Raw genomic sequence first — 15,228 nt, 5'->3', positions numbered from 1 at the left:
AAAGTTGGCAGGTGAAGGCATTGCTAACAGTCTTAAATCCTCATTGCAAGGACGAGTGTCACTCTAGAATTTTGAGCTAATCCCCATATCTCAAGTTCTACTAATTGAGGTAATGAGAGTCCATTTCTAATATCCATTATGCTAGTTAGCAAGCCAGTGAAAATTCACTATTTTAACATTACTTATGCTAATCATCAAAGCCTCTGGTGGTTGCTGATGAAGATAACTGAGGTTTCTGTAGAGTGAAGATTGCTGATTAGAATGCTCATAGCCACCGCCTGGAGTGTGAAGCCTACATTAGGGCAACTTACTACCTGGTGTGTAACTCGAGCTAACACATGCACCATAACATTATGCTGCACATGCTGAAGTACTTTGAAGCAAATTATAGACATCCTATTAATCGTTTTCCACATGCCAACTCCTGAACTAAAAGCCTAGTATGTTCTGCCTTTAGAAAGATTATTCGGTGTGAAACGAGGTTTTGCCTGTGTGCTTAACAAACGTGAAGCTTTAGAGAAGTGCCCCTTGGTACATGATCTGGTTTTCTTATTTCCCAGATGTCACGTCTCACATCTTGGACCCTCAAATCTCTCACCTCTAAAATGGAGTGATAATAATCTTTCACAGGGTTATTTTAAGGGTTATGTGAGGGCATATATATGAAATATGCCTGGCACATAGAAAAACTTAAATAATCACTAGTATTAAGAGAAATTCTCTAATAAGAAATATATATATATATATATATATTTTTTTTTTTTTGCTGTTCGCGGGCCTCTCACCGCTGTGGCCTCTCCCGTTGCAGAGCACAGGCTCCGGACGCGCAGGCTAAGCGGCCATGGCTCACGGGCCCAGCCGCTCCGCGGCATGTGGGACCCTCCCGGACGGGGTCACAAACCCGCGTCCCCTGCATCGGCAGGCGGACCCTCAACCACTGCGCCACCAGGGAAGCCCCAGAAGTATATTTTTTAAGTAAATAGGCTTTTAAATATTTATCCAAACAAAAATTTTACATAGCAGCAGTATGGGTAAGGTTTCGTTTCTTTAAAAATTATTTTTCTAATCATTTTTTAGGTCCATAATTTTATTACTTGTATCTACATTTAACATTTTGATATAGATCCTTCCATATGTCCTTGTGTATGTTTGCATATGTATGTATATGTTTTTTTTTTTGAATAACAAAATTGGAATTGTTCTGTTTATTTAGCCCGACCTTGTCATTTATGGACATACTGTGAACATTTTTCTGTGCCATTACACATTCCTTGAAAACATGATTTTTGATGCTTTCATAATATTCCACTGGCATGATGGCTCTTATTGTTGTTTTCTATTTTTTTCACTATTATAGATAATATTATAGTAAATCCATGAATGTAAATATTTGTGTATATTTCTGATCACTTCCTAGGCTAACAAGTGTGCACATTTTAAAGACCTTTGATGTGTAACGCCAATTTGCTTCCAGAAGAATTCTGCCCATTTGTAGCTTCCACCACCAGCTGGCTCTGGGTATTATCAGCTTTCTTGCTGTATGACTTGAATGAATCACAGCCTCTTAGGAACTTGCATTTGTCACTAGGAAAGCAGGGCTAATTAGTCCATCCTCATGGGATTGTTGTGAAGAAGAAATGAAGTTGTTAGCTCCAGTCTTCTGATTCTTACTCCAAAGACAGTGAAAGTTAATGCTTCTGTTGTTAACTAGTTGTGTGACCTCAGTCCTCCTCCAAGGTTTTAATTGTGTTACCTTGGGCTAGTTGCCCTGAACTGCTCAATTCCTTATCTATGAATTGACTATATAGTGTCCACATAGGCATCGCAGTCACAACCCTAAAAAGAGTGGACATTTCAAAACCCAGTAATAATTCCAAGGTAGAGGAAAAGAGCAAATAAAACTGTTATTCAAAAGAATAAACTCACAAAGATGACATAAGAACACTAGTGTAGGGGCTTCCCTGGTGGCGCAGTGGTTGAGAGTCCGCCTGCCGATGCAGGGGACACGGCTTCGTGCCCCGGTCCGGGAAGATCCCACATGCTGCGGAGCGGCTGGGCCCGTGAGCCATGGCCGCTGAGCCTGTGCGTCCGGAGCCTGTGCTCCGCAACGGGAGAGGCCACAACAGTGAGAGGCCCGCGTACTGCAAAGGAAAAAAAAAAAAAGAACACTAGTGTAATGTTCTGCTGACTATATATTAGAGACTTCTGTTTCCTGCTTGATTATGTGAATTCTTTCAAGATTCTTTTCATTACTTGAATCACTTGAAGAACTGATGAAATATGTTCTGTCCCTCTTATTTCCCAGCTTTCAATTTAAATCTGTTGATAATACTTTTTAATCCCACTCTTGAGTGCTCAAATAGATTGATTTACTTGATGTTTATTCATTAGATGCCATGAGAATATTACCAGGATTCTGATTTTTAACAACTTGTTTCTAGATCAGTTAAGTGATAGTAGCTGCTCTCTTTTTGCATATCCATCGCTCCCCATCAACTCATCTCAGCCTGCTCTTATCTCTAGAGTTTTTAGTCCTGAGAAATACAACCTTTGCAGTGAAAACATCTTAGTGAAAATGAGTATTCTGCAACTGATAACAGTTTTTGTTCCTTCCACGAAGTTTAAATCCATGCCTTTACCTTGACTGTGAGACTCAGGAATCCAAAACCACTCAATGGCTCATTTGAATTCATCATGGTTGTGATAGAATACTCAGCGGTAAAGCTTCTGGGAATCCCTTAAGTCAGCCAGCTGAAATTCTGGGGTATTATCTTCTATGAAACTAGATGAAACCTGGGAAGTTAAGCTCTTTCCCGAAATGATAGAAAGTGGTTTCCTGAGCTTGAGATGAGTCTCTGTCATTATTTGCATAGTGATCAGAAGCCACGTCCCTGCACAGTGGACTGTGCAGCACGGGGGCCAGGAATCAGGAAATCTGAGCTCTGGCCCTCCCTTGGCTGCACTCTCCAGGCCAAGGTGCTTGGACTAGTTATTCTCAACTTCGCTATCATTTTTTGTAAAATCAGGGATTGCACTAGGAGGTCATTTTCAATTCTGACACTGTGTGATTTTTTTTTCTTTTTTCCGAAACCACCCTGCTTTCCTCCAATGGGTAAATACCAAGATTTTTAACTGTGATTAAAAATCTTCCAACAAACAAAAGCCCAGAACCAGGTGGCTTCACAGGCGAATTCTATCAAACATTTAGAGAAGAGCTAACACCTATTCTTCTCAGATTCTTCCAAAATATAGCAGAGGGAGGAACACTCCCAACTCATTCTATGAGGCCACCATCACCCTGACACTAAAACCAGACAAAGATGTCACAAACAAAGAAAACTACAGGCCAATATCACTGATGAATATAGGTGCAGAAATCCTCAACAGAATACTAGCAAACAGAATCCAACAGCGCATTAAAAGGATCATACACCAGGATGAAGTGGAGTTTATCCCAGGAATGCAAGGATTCTTCAATATATGCAAATCAATTAATGTGATACACCATATTAACAAACTGAAGGATAAAACCCATATGATAATCTCAGTAGGTGCAGAAAAAGCTTTAGACAGAATTCAACACTGATTTATGATAAAAACTCTCCAGAAAGTAGGTATAGAGGGAACTTACCTCAACATAATAAAGGCCATATATGACGAAGCCACAGCCAACATCATTCTCAATGGTGAAAAACTGAAACCATTTCCACTAAGATCAGGAACAAGACAAGGATGCCCGCTCTCACCGCTGTTATTCAACACAGTTTTGGAAGTTTTAGTGACAGCAATCAGAGAAGAAAAAGAAATAAAAGGAATCCAAATCGGAAAAGAAGCAAAACTGTCACTATTTGCAGATGACAGGATACTATACATAGAGAATCCTAAAGATGCTACCAGAAAACTAGTAGAGCTAATCAATGAATTTGGTAAAGTAGCAAGATACAAAATTAATGCACAGAAATCTCTGGCATTCCTATACACTAATGATGGCAAATCTGAAAGAGAAATTAAGGAAACACTCCCATTTACCACTGCAACAAAAAGAATAAAATATCTAGGAATAAACCTACCTAAGGAGACAAAAGACCTGTATTCAGAAAACTATAAGACACTGATGAAAGAAATTAAAGATGATACAAACCGATGGAGAGATATACCATGTTCTTGGATTGGAAGAATCAACATTGTGAAAGTAACTATTATCCAAAGCAATCTACAGATTCAGTGCAATCCCTATCAAATTACCAATGGCATTTTTCACAGAACTAGAACAAAACATTTCACAATTTGTATGGAAACACAAAAGACCCCGAATAGCCAAAGCAATCTTGAGAAATAAAAATGGAGCTGGAGGAATCAGGCTCCTGGACTACAAAGCTACAGTAATCAAGACAGCATGGTACTGGCACACAAACAGAAATATAGATCAATGGAACAAGATAGAAAGCCCAGAGATAAACGCACACACATATGGGCACCTTATTTTTGATAAAGGAGGCAAGAGTATACAATGGAGAAAAGACAGTGTCTTCAATAAATGGTGCTGGGAAAACTGGACAGCTACATGTAAAAGAATGAAAGTAGAACGCTCCCTAACACCATACACAAACTCAAAATGGATTAAAGACCAAAATATAAGGCCAGACACTATAAAACTCTTAGAGGAAAATGTAGGCAGAACACTCTAGGACATAAATCACAGCAAGATCCTTTTTGACCCACCTCCTAGAGAAAAGGAAATAAAAACAAAAATAAACAAAAGAGACCTAATGAAACTTAAAAGCTTTTGTACAGCAAAGGAAACCATAACTAAGACAAAAAGACAACCCTCAGAAGAGGAGAAAATATTTGCAAATGAAACAACAGACAAAGGATTAATCTCCAAAATATACAAACAGCTCATGGAGCTCAATATCAAAAAAACAAACAATCCAGTTAAAAAATGGGCAAATGGACATTTCACTGAGGAAGACATACAGATGGCCAAGAGGCTCATGAAAAGATGCTCAACATCACTAATTATTAGAGAAATGCAACTCAAAACTACAATGAGGTATCACCTCACACCGATCAGAATGCCGTTATCAAAATAGCTAGAAACAATAAATGCTGGAATGGGTGTGATGTAAAGGGAACCCTCCTATACTGTTGGTGGGAATGTAAATTGATACAACCACTGTGGAAAACAGTATGGAGGTTCCTTAAAAAACTAAAAGTAGAACTACCATATGACCCAGCAATCCCACTACTGGGCATATACCCTGAGAAAACCATAATTCAAAAAGAGACATGTACCACAATGTTCAATGCAGCACCATTTACAATAGCCAGGACATGGAACCAACCCAAATGTCCATCGACAGATGAATGGATAAAGATGATGTGGCACATATATACAATGGAATATTATTCAGCCATAAAAAGAAATGAAATTGAGTTATTTGTAGTGAGGTGGATGGACCTAGAGTCTGTCATACAGAGTGAAGAAAGTCAGAAAGAGAAAAACAAATACCATATGCTAATGCAAGTATATGGAACCAAAAAAAAAAAAAAGGTACTGATGAACCTAGTTGCAGGGCAGGGATAAAGAGGTAGACATAGAGAATGGACTTGATGGCATGGGGTGGGACGGTGAAGCTGGGGCGAAGTGAGAGTAGCATCGACGTACATGCACTACCGAATGTAAAATAGTTGGCTGGTGGGAAGCAGCCGCATAGCACAGGGAGATCTGCTCTGTGCTTTGCGATGACCTAGAGGGGTGGGATAGGGAGGATGGGAGGGAGGCTCAAGAGGGAGGGGATTTGGGGACATGTGTATGTATATGGCTGATTCACTTTGTTATACAGCAGAAACTAACACAGCATTGTAAAGCAACTATACTCCGAAAAAGATGTTAAAAAATATTTTTAAATTTGTCTGACAAAGTCTTGAAGTCTGCAAAAAAATTCAGGAGTTGAAGCTAAGTATGGATCCAAGACCATCAGAGATAATTCACGTAACAAGTAGATGGTCAAGGGTTGAGGTGTTGGTAACAAAATATTTAAAAATAAGACACACACTTTTACATTTTTTCTTTTGCCATGCCACGCAGCTTGTGGGATCTTAGTTCCCCAACCAGGTATTGAACCTGGGCCCTTGGCAGTGAAAGCGCAAAGTCCTAACCACTGAACCACCAGGGAATTCCCAGACACGTGCTTTTAAAAAATACTAATTAGCAAGAGAGGGTAGTAAGCACGTGGTACTGATGTTCCAATTTCATTTTAAAATCCTATGCACGTGAGCTGAATACACCGCATATTACAAAGATTTGTAAATCTCTTAAATGTCTGAGTATTGGTGCCTGGTAATAGATATGTTGGCTTGTTTTCAGTCCGTGTCTTCTGTAAATGCAGACTCTTCTAGAAAATTTGGAGAAAGCCAGTTACAGTAATAATAGTTGTAGCTATAATTTATTGAGTGCTTACCAGGAGCCAGGCCCTGATGAGGAAGTGGAGGCACACGGAGGTTAAATTACCTGCACGGTGTCATCAGCCAGTGTACAGAGCTTAGTACACATACGACTTTGAAGTAGACACTCCAAGTGTACAGTATTGTACTTGCTTTGCTGTTGCTCGTTTACGCTCACAGCCGACAGGAATCTTTGGAAATTTGGGAGCCATGTTCTCCTGACTGTTCTGGATGGAATTTCCAACCAGTCTGTTACTTTTCTGGGCCCGTTCTTGTACTTTGTTGTGCTAAATTCAGAGACAATGAGAAAATAGGAATTTGTGGCCACCATAAATCTTCACGTACCTCACGTAAACCTAAGGCGGACACAGAATTGAAAACTGAAACAGCTCTGGCTGGGCTGCATTGAAATAGCAGAAAGATAGGGGCTGCATCCACAGCTTGTGTGGACTAAGAGTGTTTTAGTCACAGATCTTTGGTGGATCAAATCTGTTGTAGGATCGGGCTTGGATTCAGCTAGGCTCTTGGCGCAAAATTAAGGCTGTTAGTTTGACCAACAAGGCCAGGGATTAATACAGAATTCTGGGCAGAGCAACTTGAATTGCAAAGCTAATTTAATTTCTTGAAGGTACATCTAATAGTTAAACTTCAGTTGTGTGCTTAAGCCCTGGAGCATGCTAATTAAATGCCCCTTGAGCTCTCCGAGGTGTCCAGCTGTTCCTCTTGGTCATTCTCACCCCTTCTGTCAGTGGTCATTTCTTATTCTGTATCCCCACTCTATGATAGAACTTCATCTCTTGCTGAAGGACCCCTTGGTGTGCCCACACTGTGTGGGACTAGGGGCACCAGGTAGAACCCCAAGCAGATGATGGGGAGGACGCTGGGGTGTCTGCCTGTTAAGGAGAAAAGAAGCCTTGTATTTCATGAACCCAGGTTTGTTGGAGTGATATTTCTTGTCACTTTCAATATCCTCAGAATTCCATTTACTGCCTGGGATTTGACCCCTTATTCTTTGTCTAGCTTGCTTTCTTAGATTCTGGCTAAACTATTTTTTTCTGAATTTCCTTGGTAAAGGAAAATGGTGGGTTTTTGAGAGTTGAGTTGTTGATACCCAGTTTAAGAAGAATTTAAAGGCTATAATTAAAAATTTTCTTGATCACTGGCCTTTGGTGAGGATATAGCTTTTGTTACTTTTAAAGACATTGATGTTTGTTAAAGTCCACTAGTTTTTCTACTCTTTGCACTTCTTGATATGTTTGAAATATTTCGTAATTTAAACAATTGCCGCACTCCCCCCAAAAAAGACTTGTTCCGTTTTTAAGCAGAATTAAAAAAAAAACATTTTATATAAAATGTTTTTGAGTAGGTATTACCTGCACGTAAATGTTTTAAATTATATTTGCAGCAGAGCCATTTATGTTCTTTTGCTCTCGCGCTCTCTGAAAGCAGCGTACCCTGTACTGACCTGCTATGTGACCTTGGGCAAGCCGTTTAATTTTCTGAGTCTCACTGTTGCCATCTGTAAAATGAGGATAATACAGGAACCCATTTCAGAGAGTACTTGCGAGGAGTGAATGAGTTACATACATAAAATGCTTAGGAGCCGACTTGGCATACAGTAAATGATCAGTTGTTACTGTTTTTTAAAATATTTATTTATTTGGCTGTGCCGGGTCTTAGTTGCGGCATGCGGGATCTAGTTCCCTGCCTGGGGATCCAACCCAGGCCCCCTGCATTGGGAGAGAGGAGTCTTACCCACTGGACCACCAGGGAAGTCCCAGTTGTTACTATTATTTAAAAAGAAAAATGCAAGGAAATTATAGGCAAAAACTTAATTTTTTCATTATGACATGATAGACAAATGTTTAGCGGTTATAATGAGGCTGTTTTGGAGTCAACCCAACCTGATTTTAAATCTCCGTCCCCTCTCTGATAGGGTATATACGAACTTAAGATAAAAAGAGAATTATCTGGGCACCCATTGGATTTGTTTATTGTCTAGGCATCAGTTGAATTTACTTACTCTGTTAGAGACAATTCATTGATTAAATGTACAAGCATGCTGCTAACCATTTTCTCTCTCAGAATAGGGAAGAAACAAGGGGAAATTATGACTGAGCTTAAATCTGATGAATAGTGAAAAAAATGGCTAATAAAGGGAATTGATAGGAACCTTGTTGTTTTTTTTGTTTGGTAGTATAAGAGTTGGTACAAGACTTGGTACTAGGACCCTTTGGTGCCAGGCGCCGAGCCAGTGCTGCTTCAATGTAAGGAAGATCGTCTTACAATTAGGCCTGAGACAGAGGGAATAAGGAGTATAAAGCATCCCATCCGTGGAGGTTTCTAAGCAAGATCACAATTGTCAGAAATGTCATGGGTGGATGTGGCACTGCATGGGAGGCTGGCTTTGATGTTTAAAAAAATTACTGATAATTATACCCAACAGATACACATGAACAAGCCATATTTTGCATGAAGTCTAAGTCAGAAAAACTGAAATTATATACAAGTCACATTTAAAAAAACTAAAAATGGAAATAGACTTATTGAGTCACACTGGAGGGTGGGAGACCAGTGACTAAATGCCTTTTAGCCAACAAAAGGTTCGTGTCAGATCAGGGTTTATATGCAAATTGGCAATAGGGAAATGGCTTTGTCATCTTCCATTGTGATATTTGATCCCAGGACAACTCCTGGGCCACTTTCATTTCTTTGCTGAGAGTTTCCTATCTGGACTAGATAATATAATGTGCTTTCCAATTTTTAAATTTTATTATTTTGGAATATATTCTTTTCCTTTACAAACTGTGAGATTAAATGTTCTCCTTAAGGAGAGAGGAAGCTTTATAATGTGAAGCAAAGACATCTAAATTACTGTATCAGTTTAATGTTCTGCAGTTACACCTAAAGATTTTGAGTTACTTATCAAAATAAAAGTGAATCTTACTCAATAGTTTATTAGCCCCTGTGGGAAAATTATATTGAAGTCATACAGTCTGTTAGGATATTCCTACTTGAAAAGCATTATATTTAAAATAATTTGTAGATGCGATTAAATATTGATTTGTATATTAAGAATCATGCCATTTAGTTTGGGCGTAGGGCTGAAATACCTGCTTTATGTATCAGGCTTTTTGAACATAATCAATAGGGAAGGGAAGGAAAGCCCTTGCTGTGTACCCAGCATCATACTAGGTGTCTTCACACATGCAATCTCATTAAAACCCTACAGCCCCCAGTGTTGTAAGATCCTGGATCCTGGATTCTTAATCCAGATTGCCTTGGGTCAAATCAAGGCTCTACCTCTTGGTTATTATGTGATTTTGGTCCAGATGCTTAATTTCTCTGAGCCTTGGGTCTCATCCAAAAGAAGAAAATACTCTCTAAGGCAGATAGGAGGGTAAAATAAGCCAGTGCAGATGAAGTACTCAGCACAGTTCCTGGCACACAGTATGTGCCAGTACATTTGAACCCCTGTTGTTTGGTGTTATCCTAGTTTTATAGATGAGAAATCCTAAATATAAAAGAATTGGACAGCATCAGATTAAAGGATACTTTATTGTGGCAAAGAATCTTCTCCTGGAGAAGCATTGAGCAGTGTTTCTCTCTCTTTTTTTTTTTTTTTTTTGCGGTACGTGGGCCTCTTACTGTTGTGGCCTCTCCCGTTGCAGTGCACAGGCTCCGGACGCGCAGGCCCAGCGGCCATGGCTCACGGGCCCAGCCGCTCTGCGGCATGTGGGATCTTCCCGGACCGGGGCACGAACCCGTGTCCCCTGCATCGGCAGGTGGACTCTCAACCACTGTGCCACCAGGGGAGCCCCTCTCTTATCTTTTGGTGAGAAAACTGAATGCGGATTCCTCCCTTCTTCCCTCCCTGCGGTTGAAGTGGGCTAGAGGCAGATCAGACAGAGCTTTATGTTTTAAGAGCAGTGGAACACTGTTGAAGGGTTGAAGCAGGGAAGCGACATTTTCTTTTTTCTACCATTTATTCATACTGTTATGATTCTACATAAAGTAAATGAAAAGATTCCGAGAAAGTTTTATGTAAATGAACTTAATAAAAAAAGTTTAGATTCAAGAGGGAAGTGAGATTTTTAAAGTAAACTCGATGTGTACCTTTTTATCAAAAGGTGAGTGGTTTTATAATGCACACTTCAGCATCTGAGATTATGTCACTTTCTAACTCCTCTCGGCTAATCAGGATTCTTCAGGACTCATTTTAAGTCCCTGCTTTGCTGTCAGTTCTTTCCGCAGGATTCCCTTCCTTTTATCTTTCATTCTTTATTCTTTCCTTGTTTGGTTTTTTCTCGTTTCCTATGGCAGCCCCTGTTATCCTGACCTTTCACCACACTTTCTAGGATGCCAACTACTGGGCAGATTGCACTATAATTCCAAAATTCACACTCATCAGCCTGGCATTCAAAAGTATCAGTGGGTCCGTCTTATGATTCATCAACATTGAGCATGTATTTTGTGCCAGATTCTGCACCAGACAATAAGGATTCAAACGTAAGTAACTTTTGTTCCCTGTTTCTGAGCACCTTACCATCTAGTGTGGTAGACTTGTAAGCTGATGATTGATGGGTTGACTGATTGATTCATTTGTTCATTCAGTAGACATTTACTGCATGCCTTCTGTGTACTGGGCATTGTTTTCCTAGGGGTTACATCTTGAACAAGACAGACGAGGCCCCTAGCCTTATGGGATTTGAATTCTAGTGGGATTAGATGATCACGAAAGAGATTTAGATGAACAACCATTTACTGAGTGTTTACCAGAGGCTAGGTACTGTGGTAACCAGATCAGACATTATTTTGACAAATTCTTAGCACAAACCCATGTTACTATATTATCTCCATTCAAAGATGAGGCAGTTGAAGGTTGGAGAATTTAAGTAAAGTGCCCAAGGTTTCACAGCTAGCTTGGACTCAACCCTAAAACCTTTTCAGAGTGTTGTTGCATAATTACAGGGCTATTTGTGAGATGTTTTATGTGCTGTTGTCTCTTCCAGGAAAGAGCAGAACTAAGGTGGGAGGAAGAGTATGTGTGAGCAGGTGGGGAGTTTGCGGGGGAGTGGAAACATTGGAAGTGTAATAGTCTCATCTCCTGCTGCATCCAGTCCGCTTAACTGCACATGGACTGATGTTCCCACCGCCATGCCTTTTGTTAATCCCTCTGCTTGGACCTTCCCCTCACTCTGTACGTCACACTCATAACCAGGCTTGGGTCTTATACAAACCATTCACCTTCTAGCAGCTTCTGCAGGTCCTCCGTTCACGCAAGATCAGTCTCTACTTCCCTTCTTCCATTGACCTTTTTTTTGTTTTCCCAAGTGTGGTAATGTTTCTCAGAGGCTGTGTTGTTTTTCAGTTATTTTGCATTCCTCTAATTCCTCCCAAGAGACCGATGATGCCCTCTTGAGTAGAAACATCAAGTCTTATATGCATCTCATTCCTCACAGCAGCAGTGCAGTCTTTTACACACAATGGGCATGGATACTGTTTCCGGTACTTATTCCAAAGCCATGATCCAAAAGAAATCTTGTTTTCAGTGGCGGGAGGAGAGGTCTTCCAGTGCGTAATCTGCTTATCACAGTACCTAGCTTCTGGTAAACACTCAGTACACAAACAGTTGTTCTTCATCTAATTATGGCCAATCTTTTATCATTGTGATAACTAACTGAGCAATTCTCTTTTGTTAAGAGCTCCCTATATATGTGTCTTTTGAGTGCTTTAGAATTTTGTAATTTTTTTTTTTTTTTTTTGGCTGTGCCGCACAGCTTGTGGGATCTTAGTTCCGCAACCAGGGATCGAACCCAGGCCCCTGGCAGTGGAAGCACAGAGTCCTAACCACTGGATGGCCAGGGAACTCCCCAAGAACTTTGTAATTTTTATAACATCTAATATTACCCTCTTCTCCTCTGCTTGGACCTTCCCCTCACTCTGTATGTCACACTCATAACCAGGCTTGGGTCTTATTCAAACCATTCATCTTCTAGCAGCTTCTGCAGGTCCTCCCTTCATGCAGCCCTCTTTGGGGACTCATAGGTAAATCAGAGCTTCTTAAGGAAGCATCAGTTGGATAACAGAATAAAGATAGCATCTGGATCTAGCCACATTTAGTTCCAACTTATTCTGCCTTCTCTTCAGGCAAGCTTTTCGTTTTCTGTAATAATCAGCTATTTTTCAGATACTTCTGGAGTGGGGAATTGGTGAAGTGTTTTGAATCTGAAAGACGTGACTCTGGGACTCCTCTGTGGGAACGTGTCTGGCCAGCACAGCCCTGGTATTAGGGAAATGAGCCTGAGAGGGCTCCCTTGTCTGTACCTTGGCAAATACAAAAAGATGGCCTGGTAACAGGGAGAAAAAATTCTCGGAGGGGAAGGACATAATAAAATCAAGCTGGTTTATGGTTTGTTAGTCCAAAAAGCTTTTAAGTTAAGCTCTATCTATAAAGGTGGATCCACGTAATATTTGTTCTGCAATTCAGGCGTCACTGTGTGATAAGTGGTGTAAATTTAGCCCCTTTAAGCCTGATCTCTTAGGGGTTGAATTTTAAGCATTGAAACTATTCGAAAGGACTCTATCGATTGGGTTTTGATTTGGTCCTTCCTTACCAAAGAGACAGACTAAATAATGGCTTGGCCTCCCTGGTAGGTTTTTTGTTTTTTGTTTTTAATTCATTTATAGATCTCTCTCTGTTTGCCCCTGTTCTCCACCTTCTGTTTCTAACTGTTCTGCTTAAAAAGACTAAAGAGGTATGAGAGAGGGGGAAAAAAGGGAAAGAAAATCAACTGTCACAGTCTGAGCATAATTGATTCAATAAATAATGTCTTTCAATTCCCAAGGCAAACCCCAGCGTCTTCACTTATGTCAGTTAGCGCTCAGCTCAGTAGATGGTGGCGTTCTTAATTTAGACAGATGGGAAGAGCTCACCTGTGCTCACTTCCTAAGGAAGGAGTCTGCTTTTCTGGTTTTAAAGACATACCGACAAGACTTATGGGCCCACTGTGCAAAAAAGAAGCTTGCAACTGTGACGTAACATGGCTATTTTTATTCTTCCTGAAAATAGAAGGCAGGCATTTAATTATTGCTCAGGGGTTTGTTGAAACAAACAAAAGAAGTTGAGACAAGGGGAATGAAATCTATTAGTCTGTAAGTTCCATGAATGCAGGGACTTAGGTTTGTTCACTTAATCTCCAGTGCACACAGCAGGTACACAATAAATATTTGTTAACTGTTCTGTGGTTGAGTGAGAGAGAGCAGAAGCGAGCACAATTCAAATCTTAGGTTAAGAATTAAGTTAAATTTCATTCCACTGGTTGTTTCATCCCCCAACCCCTCCTTTTCCCCCTAATTCTTAAAAAGGTGAGTAGCTCTAAGAGTACAAGAGTATATACTGTATCTTCACAAATGATTAAGGGCAATTCTTTCCTCAATTCCCAGGCTTGCAGAGGTGGTATCAAGCTGCTTTTTACAAATTCTAGTATATGAGCTAGTTGTGCTTCAGAACCACATGAGCAATGTTTGCAGATTCCGTGCCCCAGCCCTCGAAGTTCTGGTTGAATGGGTCTGGGTAGGGCTTGGGAATCTGTACTCGCTTTTGTGGGTTCCCCCAGTAGTTCTGGTGTGTGCCTGCACTATCCAGTCAACCTCCCAGGCCCCTTAGCTCTCTGGTCTAAGCTACAACTTTGTAAAAGTGATTAGCCTAAGGTACCCAGCAGAATAATTGGCAGGGCTGTGACCAGAACCCAGGTCTCTTGACTCTGACAACAGGGCTCCTGGTCCTACAGTCTACTGTTTTGGCTCACCCCACAGTCCGTGCTCCTTGGCATTGTCAAGATCCTTTAATTAATACTTTCTCCTCTCCAGCTAGTGGCAGTATTTGTGGTGACAGCCAGCTAGAATCTGAAGGACCTTCAAGGAAACGTTAGATTTTGTTCAGTGTACTTTGGTACTCAATATATCTTATTGTCTTCTCGAGGTGCATCCCCCTCCCGTGGCTCAGAACAAACCCCAGGTAAGAAGTCCCTGCCTTTCACTTGGAGGCCCACTCAGTGTCTCCCAGCCCCGCCTGACCATGGCGAGCAGCTGGTACTCGTTAAAGGTACAGCTCTCTGGGGCCTCCTTGAGTCCTATGAAATCAAAGCCTTCCTGTGCGGGGCCTGGGGACCTGCAGTTTAAGTTAGTGTTGATCATTATTACTCCCTGTCATCCACACTCCTGTCCCTGAGAGCATCGTGTCCCATTCCCCACAATCCAGCTTTGAGTTCCTTAACACCCCAGTTCATAATTACATCACAATCCTGCCTTTCCGTCTGAAGGTTCAGCCTCTGGTACAGAACTTGTCCTTGAAGGAGGAAAGAGGGAGTATCTGCTTCCTCTTTCTTCCAGGGTAGAATTTGACCGGCCGGGGTGGGTAGGTAGTCAACTTGATGCGTCCAAACAGCTTGATACATACAGTCATGGAGTGAGCCTTGCAAGGTTAAGGGGTGCCCTTGAAACCAGAATTCAGTGTCTGTTCCTTCCCTGGCTTTATAACTTAATAGCTGTATAACGCTGGGAAAATTACTTAACTCTCTTTGAATTTCTGTTTTTCTCATCAGTAAAACAGGGGTAAGAATAGTACTTGTTCATAGATTTTGTGTGTATTAAACAAGGTGTCCTAGTTGGCTCTCGGACACAGACTCAGATGGACATTTTTATGTGGAGGGTCACTGGAGAGGGTTCTCGGAAACAACTCTTGTAAGGGAGTGAGGCAAGCAGGGTTAGGTAGAAGGT

At 40.9% G+C, this 15,228-nt stretch overlaps 1 protein-coding gene across 14 annotated transcripts in view; it reads left to right on the top strand.

Moving 5' to 3' along the window:
* The window catches only part of PRELID2 (PRELI domain containing 2), a 764,348-nt gene that overhangs the window by 60,150 nt on the left and 688,970 nt on the right, over positions 1-15,228 (top strand). The window lies entirely within an intron of this gene.

The sequence above is a fragment of the Stenella coeruleoalba genome (assembly GCF_951394435.1).
Source record: "Stenella coeruleoalba genome assembly, chromosome: 3".
NCBI lineage: Eukaryota > Metazoa > Chordata > Mammalia > Artiodactyla > Delphinidae > Stenella > Stenella coeruleoalba.
The sequence above is the reverse complement of the archived record's forward strand: the minus strand, read 5'-3'. Positions and strand labels throughout refer to the sequence as shown.